Here is an 8483-nt window from a genome sequence, read left to right on the forward strand (position 1 = left end):
TATTGTTATTTTGCATTCCACAATGGACTAGGCCATAAGAGACTGATGAGATAATGATACAATACATGGCGAGAGCTCCCAGTCCCTTGTTATTTTGGTGTATATATATAGAGGCTGTCATCTGAGGGCTCATGTCATATGGAATCCACAGAAGCTGAAACATCTATTGTGTAAATCCGGTGCCTCCAGGATCTGAACACAGCTAAGTAAATGTGACCACTGTAATTTCAAATAACACGATGAAGTTCCCACATGTAAGTAACCTACAGAATATTCCTAACATGTTAGTTTGATAACTTGCGTTTTTCTAGAAAGTTTGATGTAATCAGCAGTATATACAGAGGCATTCCTATTGAGATATAGATAGTACCCGAAGAATAATTCCTCAACACTTGGATGTTGTTTCGAGCCATAATAAGTTCACATAAATGAGATTGACACCTTAAGCTAATTGGGCCGCTAATTTGTGGCTCCTATCTACATTAGACAAAAGTCAACCAAACCTTCTCATAGTGAAAGTATTAGCCAACTATCCAATGTTTATGATGGAATCTCACCATTCACTTGACAGAAAACTAAATACCGGCTCAGCGCAATTTGTTCAATGCATCCGGAGTGGATCACTTCATCCATGAATAAGACACTACGGCATTGTGTTATGTTGAAGCGCGTTGGATGATTTGACCCTGTTTCTCTGTGGACACCACCTGTGTTGTTTTTAATGTGAGAATAAAAGTGTAAGTTTTAATACACGCATTGTCCGTTATCCGCTGGACTTTTTGTTTGTCCATTCACTTGACAAGGGATGTCAGTGGTCATAAGGATCGGGTGCTTTTAGTTATCTCCCCAGATCTTTTAATTATCTAGGCAGATAGGCAAGCTCTTCTCTAACTATAGTGTACACAGGAGATCCTAGCTTCGCCAATGTTCATGCGTCTACAGGAGTCGGGAGAATTCATTGTAGGCCAACAAGCCTGTAAAATATTTTATTAAAATGGTAAGATTTGTGCCTGATTGGCTTGTTCATGTGAGAAATCAATTTCTCTATTCCTGTTGATGCTGGATATAAATCTGTGCTTATACTATATACTAAGTATATTATATGTAACCAATAAACTAGCATAACAATGGCCGGCCAGATCTACAAGTGTGCTTCACCTTTTGTGTCCCCCTTTTTCCCCATAGATTGTAAGCTTTAGAGCAGGGCCCTCATTCCTACTGTAGCTGTTGAATTATGCACTATTTTGTTTTTGTCTATACAACCCCCCACTGAATTGTAAAGTGCTGCGGAATATGTTGGCGCTATATAAATAAACTATATTATTATTATTATTATTATTATTATTATTATTATTATGTTATATGATGTGATGTAGTCAGACAGATTATTGGAAAGGTTATCATCTTTAATTGAGTTGAGTTTATGGGTGTAATGTTACATCGACTCTGTGGATAACTTGTGTGGAAGGAGCTCAAGATCCATAGTCATTCCAGACACAGTGGATAACGGCTTTATTAAATCACCAGCATCTGTTTCTAAAATAAGGGGCTGTTGCTGAGCTCCATCCATGGCCGTTAGGCTGGGGTGACATGAATGCAGATGCTCTCAATCAAGAAAATTGGACAAATTAGACGTTGTGCTGATCAAACTGATATCCCTTTTCCTGACTTCTATTTGCACTTAGCATTTTAGGGTCACTTGCGATAAATATACACACTTGTATACAATATATACTAAAAGTGTTTGATCCCTTTAGCAATCTTCTTTACTGCAACATTTCTGTAACTCCCCTGTTTTTGTTTAACAGACCATATGTGCTTTTTATGACTGTTTGATCCACTTGTATGTCCGGTGTCTTAATTCTTTGTAACTTTATTGGCAAACGCAAGTTTAACTAATAAAGTTTATGTATACTGCTCAAAAAAATAAAGGGAACACCAAAATATAAAATCCTTCTTTAAGTGTTCCCTTTATTTTTTTGAGCAGTATATATTTGCACCAATCCTTTTTCGTTTTTCTCTTTCTTATCGGTTGTCAAACTGATGAGTGTTAGATCTGAGTGTCAGCTTACTGTGATCTGATTCTCTCCCATTAGAGAATTATAGCACTGATGAGAAGAAACTTAGTCTGCAGATATTGTACCCATAGAATTGAATGGGTGCACATACACACCATCTGATTTGTACTGTCGCTACCGGTCTGCTGCATGTTCTTTTTTTTCTCATTCCCAAAGAATCGTCGATGGGCACTGTTCCCTAGTATGAGACTGGAGCAACTGTTATCCGATAAAGCATCAAATAGCACTCATCTGACTTATACGCTTATTTGAGCAAGCCCTTAACCAAAGGCAGGCAGCATTTCGATGACCTCACAGCTGTACAAACATCAACTCTCTGTGACAAGATTATGAGATGCTAATGGTTTACCCTAACATCGGGGCGCCTGTTGAAATAGATGGATGGATGGGTGGATGGATGGGTGGATGGATGGGCGGATGGGCGGGAAAACACCGGCACTACCGCACTCATCATCGCACACGCAGGCACCTTCGCCCCAATCATCACCGCACATGCAGGCATTACCTCAGTGATGTCCCCGCTGACAGCGCGATTCACTTCAGTTGCTGCATGGACCTGACACAGAGCGCTCGTGTTCTACGGTGCTCCTGTCAGCTTCATGTAGCAGAGCTGGATGCATCGTGTGGATTATGTCGGACCTGTAGGGGTATTTGGGGATTTTAATAAAATGGTGAAAGAGGTTTTTTTTTGTCTTCTATTCCAAATAAAGGATTTTTTGCTGTGTGTGTTTATTTACTTTCACTTACAGGTTAATCATGGAAGGTGTCTCGGGGAGACGCCTGCTATGTTTAACCCCTTATTACCTCGATTGCCGCCGCACCAGGGCAATTCGGGATGAGTGGGGTAGAGTCCCGGGACTGTCACATCTAATGGATGTGGCAATTCTGGGCGGCTGCTGGCTGATATTGTTAGAGTGGTGTGCTCCCCATAACGTGGCGCTCTCCATCCTGACAATACCCGCCTCCAGCCGTGTGGCTTTATCCTGGCTGGTATTAAAATTGGGGGGAACTGTATTTTTTTTTTATTATTATTATTATTATTATTTATTTACACTAAATATAACCTGATAGCTCCTGGTAACTGTTTTTCATGGTACAGAAACAGAGAAAAGGAATTCCTTCCATACTTTTCCAAAGATGGTGCTCTAGTATGTTGTAGTGATGTTCCTTGGCTAATTGAAAAATCTATCTTTGAGAATATTGTGGGCAAGGGGAGACCCTTTATTGATTCATCCAAAAAAGTCTGAAAGCTGGTACTGTACAATTACAGCAAGTAGGCTATAGTGCCTTTAGGGCATTCTGTGCACTTGAGGGAAAGTTATGTGAATTTACACTTGATTCTAAAGAAACGTAGCTTCGATGATCAAGGATGGTAAATATGTGGGGATCTGAAAGGTCACTCTTTGTTCCTTGGACAGCAAAGAAGATACACAATGTACGCATGAGTTTTGTGAGAATGGTACAGCTGGCCTAGGACTCATCACTAAAGCCAAAAAAATTTGACCATCAAAAACATCTTTGCAACCTGGACTCTAGAACATAGTTGATAAAATTAATTGGATACCACTAAAGTTCTTCTGACACCACTCCACATTAAACTGAGACTAATGAAGCAATTTTTGAAAGCTCTCCTGAAAGGAGAGACTTTTAAGTACCTTTGTACCAACTTTAAGGGACTGTCCAAAGCAAAAGCGAAGAAATTTTGTGGGTCCAGATGTTCGGAAACGCATGAAGAACGATGTTTTTGAATAAAAAATGAAAGCTGTTGTGAAATGGGTAGAGCCAGACTGTAACAGTCCGGATCCAAGCGGGTTCAAAAGAACCCAAGCATTGACATTGTTCTTGAGTTCTCTGGGAACTCCAGATAACAATCTAGATCCGACTACCTGGGTAATAAAAAAAATTCAAAGATAAATGAAAGAAATAAGAATAAAGCAATAGTTTCATACTTACTGGTCTCTGCAGAGTTATACACTGCTTTCGGGGCAACTCACTCTATTTCCAGGGCCTCTCATTATCTTCATGGATATGGACTGCTTTCTCCACCCATCTGCAGTCCCCGCATCGCTGATTGGTTGCAGCAAGAAAGCGCCCCCAACCTGTTTGAATGCAGTCAGACACTCTGTCAATCAAACACTCTGTTTGCGTAGAGATTGGTGTAATGATAAGTAAACGAAGAAAAAAATAGTGTAGGGTCCCCTCATATTATAATACTCTGCCATAATAAAGCATGCGGCTACAGGCTACAGCCCCCAGTTGTACGCGTTATCTTGGTTGTGTATCAAAATAAAATCCTCATGTATATTTTTTTTTTAAAAAAATAAATCATTTTAAAAAATGGCATGCCAATTTTTATACCCATCCATGATAAAGTCAATAGCTAGGAGCTGGTATTCTCAGGCTTGGGAGCTCCATGGTCATGGAGCCCCACCAGCCTAAAAATAGCAGCCTGCAGCCACCCAGTATTGTTGCATCTATTTGACGTGACAATCCTGGAACTTTCCCCAGCTCATCCCAATTTCCCAAGAGCAGTGGCAATTGGGGTAGTAAGGGGTTAATGACACATCACAGTTGCCACTAAACCTGCCTTTATTTTTAGGAATCTTTTAAAGAAGTGTTGAACAAATTTATATATAAGAAAAAAGATTCAAATGCAAGTTTATGGCGGAGAAACTGAGGAAACGTTTCAAAGCCGTGTGCTGTGTTATGAATTTAAAATTACATTTTTTCATTCCTATTTGGAGTATTTTCCTGAAAACTCTGATGATGTTAGCAAAGCAATACTGATTTAGTTGGAAGGTGAACATGATTGAGATTTACTGCCGGATGCCTCACAGAGAAGATCCACAGCCTACTATAAAATAAAAGTGTTCAAGAGAAAATGAAAAAGCACAAGAATTAATTTCCAATAAAGTTATAGAATGAATGTTCAATAAATATATATATATATATATATATATACATATATAAAATGCTGTGTACATTTTTGTTACAATAAAGAGTTTTCTTGTTCATCTTACTTGTACGTAATTTCACGTGCATTTTAAGCATAATCCATACTTGATGGTTAAGAATAGAAGTGTTTTTCTTTTTTTAAATCAGGGTATAAGTAAACTTTAAGCCCGCTTTACACGCTACAATATATGTTACAATGTGTCGGCGGGGTCACGTCGTAAGTGATGCACATCCGGCATTGTAAGGTACATTGTAGTGTGTGACAGGTACGTGCGATTGCGATTGAATGGTAAAACGTTCATCGCATGCACATCGTTCATTCCTCATGAATTGAACGTCAGGTTGTTCATCGTACCCGGGGTAGCACACATCGCAGTGTGTGACACCCCGGGAACGATGAACAGATCTTACCAACGTCCTGCGGCTCCCGGCCAGCAATGCGGAAGGAAGGAGGTGGGCGGGATGTTTATGTCCTGTTCATCTCCGCCCCTCCGCTTCTATTGGCCGGCTGCCGCATGACGTCGCTGTGACGCCGAATGTCCCTCCCACTCCAGGAAGTGGACGTTCGCTGCCCACATCGAGGTCGTATGGACGGGTAAGTACGTGTGACAGGGGTTAATCGTTTGTGCGGCACATTCATCAAAATTGAACATGCCGCACATACGATGGGGGCGGTTACGATCGCATACGATATCATATGCAGAATCGTAACATGTAAAGCAGGCTTTAGAATCAGCCATTGGATTTGAAACAATATTCATAAATCTAAATTTTGAATACCTGTGAAATTTGTTTTGAATTGATGAAAACTCTTTGTTTATTTTTTCTCTTTTTATTCTAGGAAAAAAACTTCACCCTGGTCACAGAATTTTTCCTCATAGGCTTCAGAGGCAGTCAATATTTTAGAATTTTTCTGTTCTTTTTTCTCTTAGTGGTTTACTGTGGGACAATATGTGGGAATCTCCTGATCATCGCCCTGGTGTCCACCAGTAAGAACCTCCACACTCCGATGTACTTCTTCATCTCACAACTGTCCATCAGTGACATCTTGTTGACCACAAATATTGTTCCTGGCACACTTCACATCCTACTGAATAAAGGGACTACAATTTCTTTTGCTTGTTGCATTACTCAGTTTTATTTTTTTGGTGCTATGGAAGCATTTGAGTGTTTTCTCCTCACAGTGATGTCTTATGACCGATATGTGGCCATCTGTAACCCCCTCCGTTACACCGCTATAATGACAAACGCATATTGTATGAAATTGACAATTATTTCTTGGTTACTTGGCTTTGCTATTACTTTAGTTGACACTATCTCAATATCTATTCTCCCATTATGTGGATCAAATATGATTGACCATTTCTTCTGTGATATTATTCCTTTGCTAGAAATTGCCTGTTGTGACACCTTCATGGTACGAATAGAAGGCTTTATACTAAGTATTCCAGCCATCTTCATACCGACCTCAATAATAATCTTTTCTTATACTAATATCGTTATTAATATTCTAAAGATCTCATCCAACACTGGAAGACAGAAAGCCTTCTCCACCTGCAGCTCCCACCTCACCGTGGTCTCCATATTCTACTGGTCTATATTCAGTGTTTACGTTGTCCCAACAAAGCGACAAACATTGACCATTAGTAAAGTTCTATCTCTTCTGTACACTGTATTCACCCCTATGATTAACCCCGTAATATATAGTTTCAGAAATAAAGATATTAAGAAAGCAGTATGTAACATAATCCATAATTTTGTCACTTGACATAATATTCATGGCCAACATGTAAATCTGTAGTGTGCCGATATCTGCTATCTATGTTGACAATGAATTAACAAAATACATCTATATGTAAGGCAATGGAACTGATTGGATAAATTCAGCTTTGCATACTAAACAGGTTCTGTGAAGTGACTGGATGACTGTATCGCAAAGCTTCATTTTTATGTCTTTTGGGGTTTTTTTTGTTTCTTTTCTATTAATATTTAAGCATTTTTACTTTTAGTGTCACTTCTGTTTCATTATATAGAAATATTTCTTTTGATACGGGTTCTTTTCATATCTACTGTTAAAATTGTTGGATTTGATTAAGTTAAATGTTATGTTTAACCGCAAATTTGAAATTTTAACCAGCCTTAACAATTTCAAACAACTATTGAATTTCAAAGAGAATCTGTCAGCAGGAATTCTCACCCAATATAGCTGTCACGCTGTGTATTAGTGGGCACTCAGAAACACTAGAGAAGCTGTTTCTAGATGCAGTTAGCAGATTACCCACTAAAGGGTGCAAAAACAATAAAATAGTCAGCAGGCTGAGTTAGTACCAGGATGTCAAGTAAAAACAAGGGAGAAAAAAATCATGGTCAGGTGCTAGCCAGAGGTCAGAAACCAGGAAGCAACGCCAATGTCAGAAGGGAGAAACAGAATCAGGTACTACATAGCAAGGTCAGAGTCTGGGAGATAAGAGCTACAAACAGGGATGGAAGAGTCACAGGACGGGACCGGGAAGTCAGGAGGAGCTGAGCAGACAGACGGTACAGGGATATACAGGAACAGGAGAGACACGGGACAGGACCAGGAAGTCAGAAGGAGCTGGGCAGACAGACAGTATGGGGAGGACTGAGATCAGGATGGGAGCTGGGAGGTAGGACAGATAAGGAAACACTCACGGGAGCCAGACTCACATGCTGCAGAGAAGAAACTATTACTGGTTTTTTTCCAATAACAGCAGCACAAAGATATAGTTACCTGACCACCATGATGAGGCAGATTGAAATAAGCCCCTCGCATAACCTGTAACCCTGGGGAGAGAGATATGGAATTGCTCAGCGGTGCCTGAGTCTGGCACCAATCAAGACAATAGCTCTTTCAAACACAAGTCCGGCAATACTTTACATGGCCTCCCTTACTGTAAATTGTACAATTCAGTTGATATGTAAATGTGTCGCCCTGGGCAAGCCAGGGGACCCAGATAACAACACCACTACACCCCACACTCCAGGTAGGCACACCTGCTAACCAGAAATCCTTGTTGCCTTCCTCCAAGAGTCTGTTGATGCACACCAGGGGGTGGGCCAGGCGGTTGGCTCCGCCCACCAAGGAGCTCACAACTCTGGAGGCAGGAAGTTACCAGGCAGATTAGCCCAGGCAGGGCTTGAGTAAACATCGAGATAGCCCCGGGCAGGGGAAGAGTGAAGTCTAGCTGAGGGCTAGAAAGGAGTAAACAACAGAGAAGTGAAAGTAAGAGAAGTGAAAAAGGAGGAAAGCAAGAAGTGGAGACAGCGCAGAGAGAGTGCAAAGCCTGAGAGCCCAGCTTTGTGTAGGGCTAGAACAGCAAGGTCAGCGACGGCGGTGACTGTCCGGAGGGGGACCGTTTGGAAGTTCCTGGAAGGACCCCGTTGGCTGTGTGCCCGGTGGTCTGGAGCAGTGTTCCGAAGGACAGTCAG

At 40.8% G+C, this 8483-nt stretch overlaps 1 pseudogene; it reads left to right on the forward strand.

The window, feature by feature from the left end:
• Positions 1–5835: 5835 nt before the first annotated feature.
• Positions 5836–6801, forward strand: LOC142302900 (olfactory receptor 5G3-like; annotated as a pseudogene).
• The last annotated feature ends 1682 nt before the right edge of the window (positions 6802–8483 follow it).

The sequence above is a fragment of the Anomaloglossus baeobatrachus genome, chromosome 4 (genome assembly GCF_048569485.1).
Source record: "Anomaloglossus baeobatrachus isolate aAnoBae1 chromosome 4, aAnoBae1.hap1, whole genome shotgun sequence".
Lineage (NCBI taxonomy): Eukaryota > Metazoa > Chordata > Amphibia > Anura > Aromobatidae > Anomaloglossus > Anomaloglossus baeobatrachus.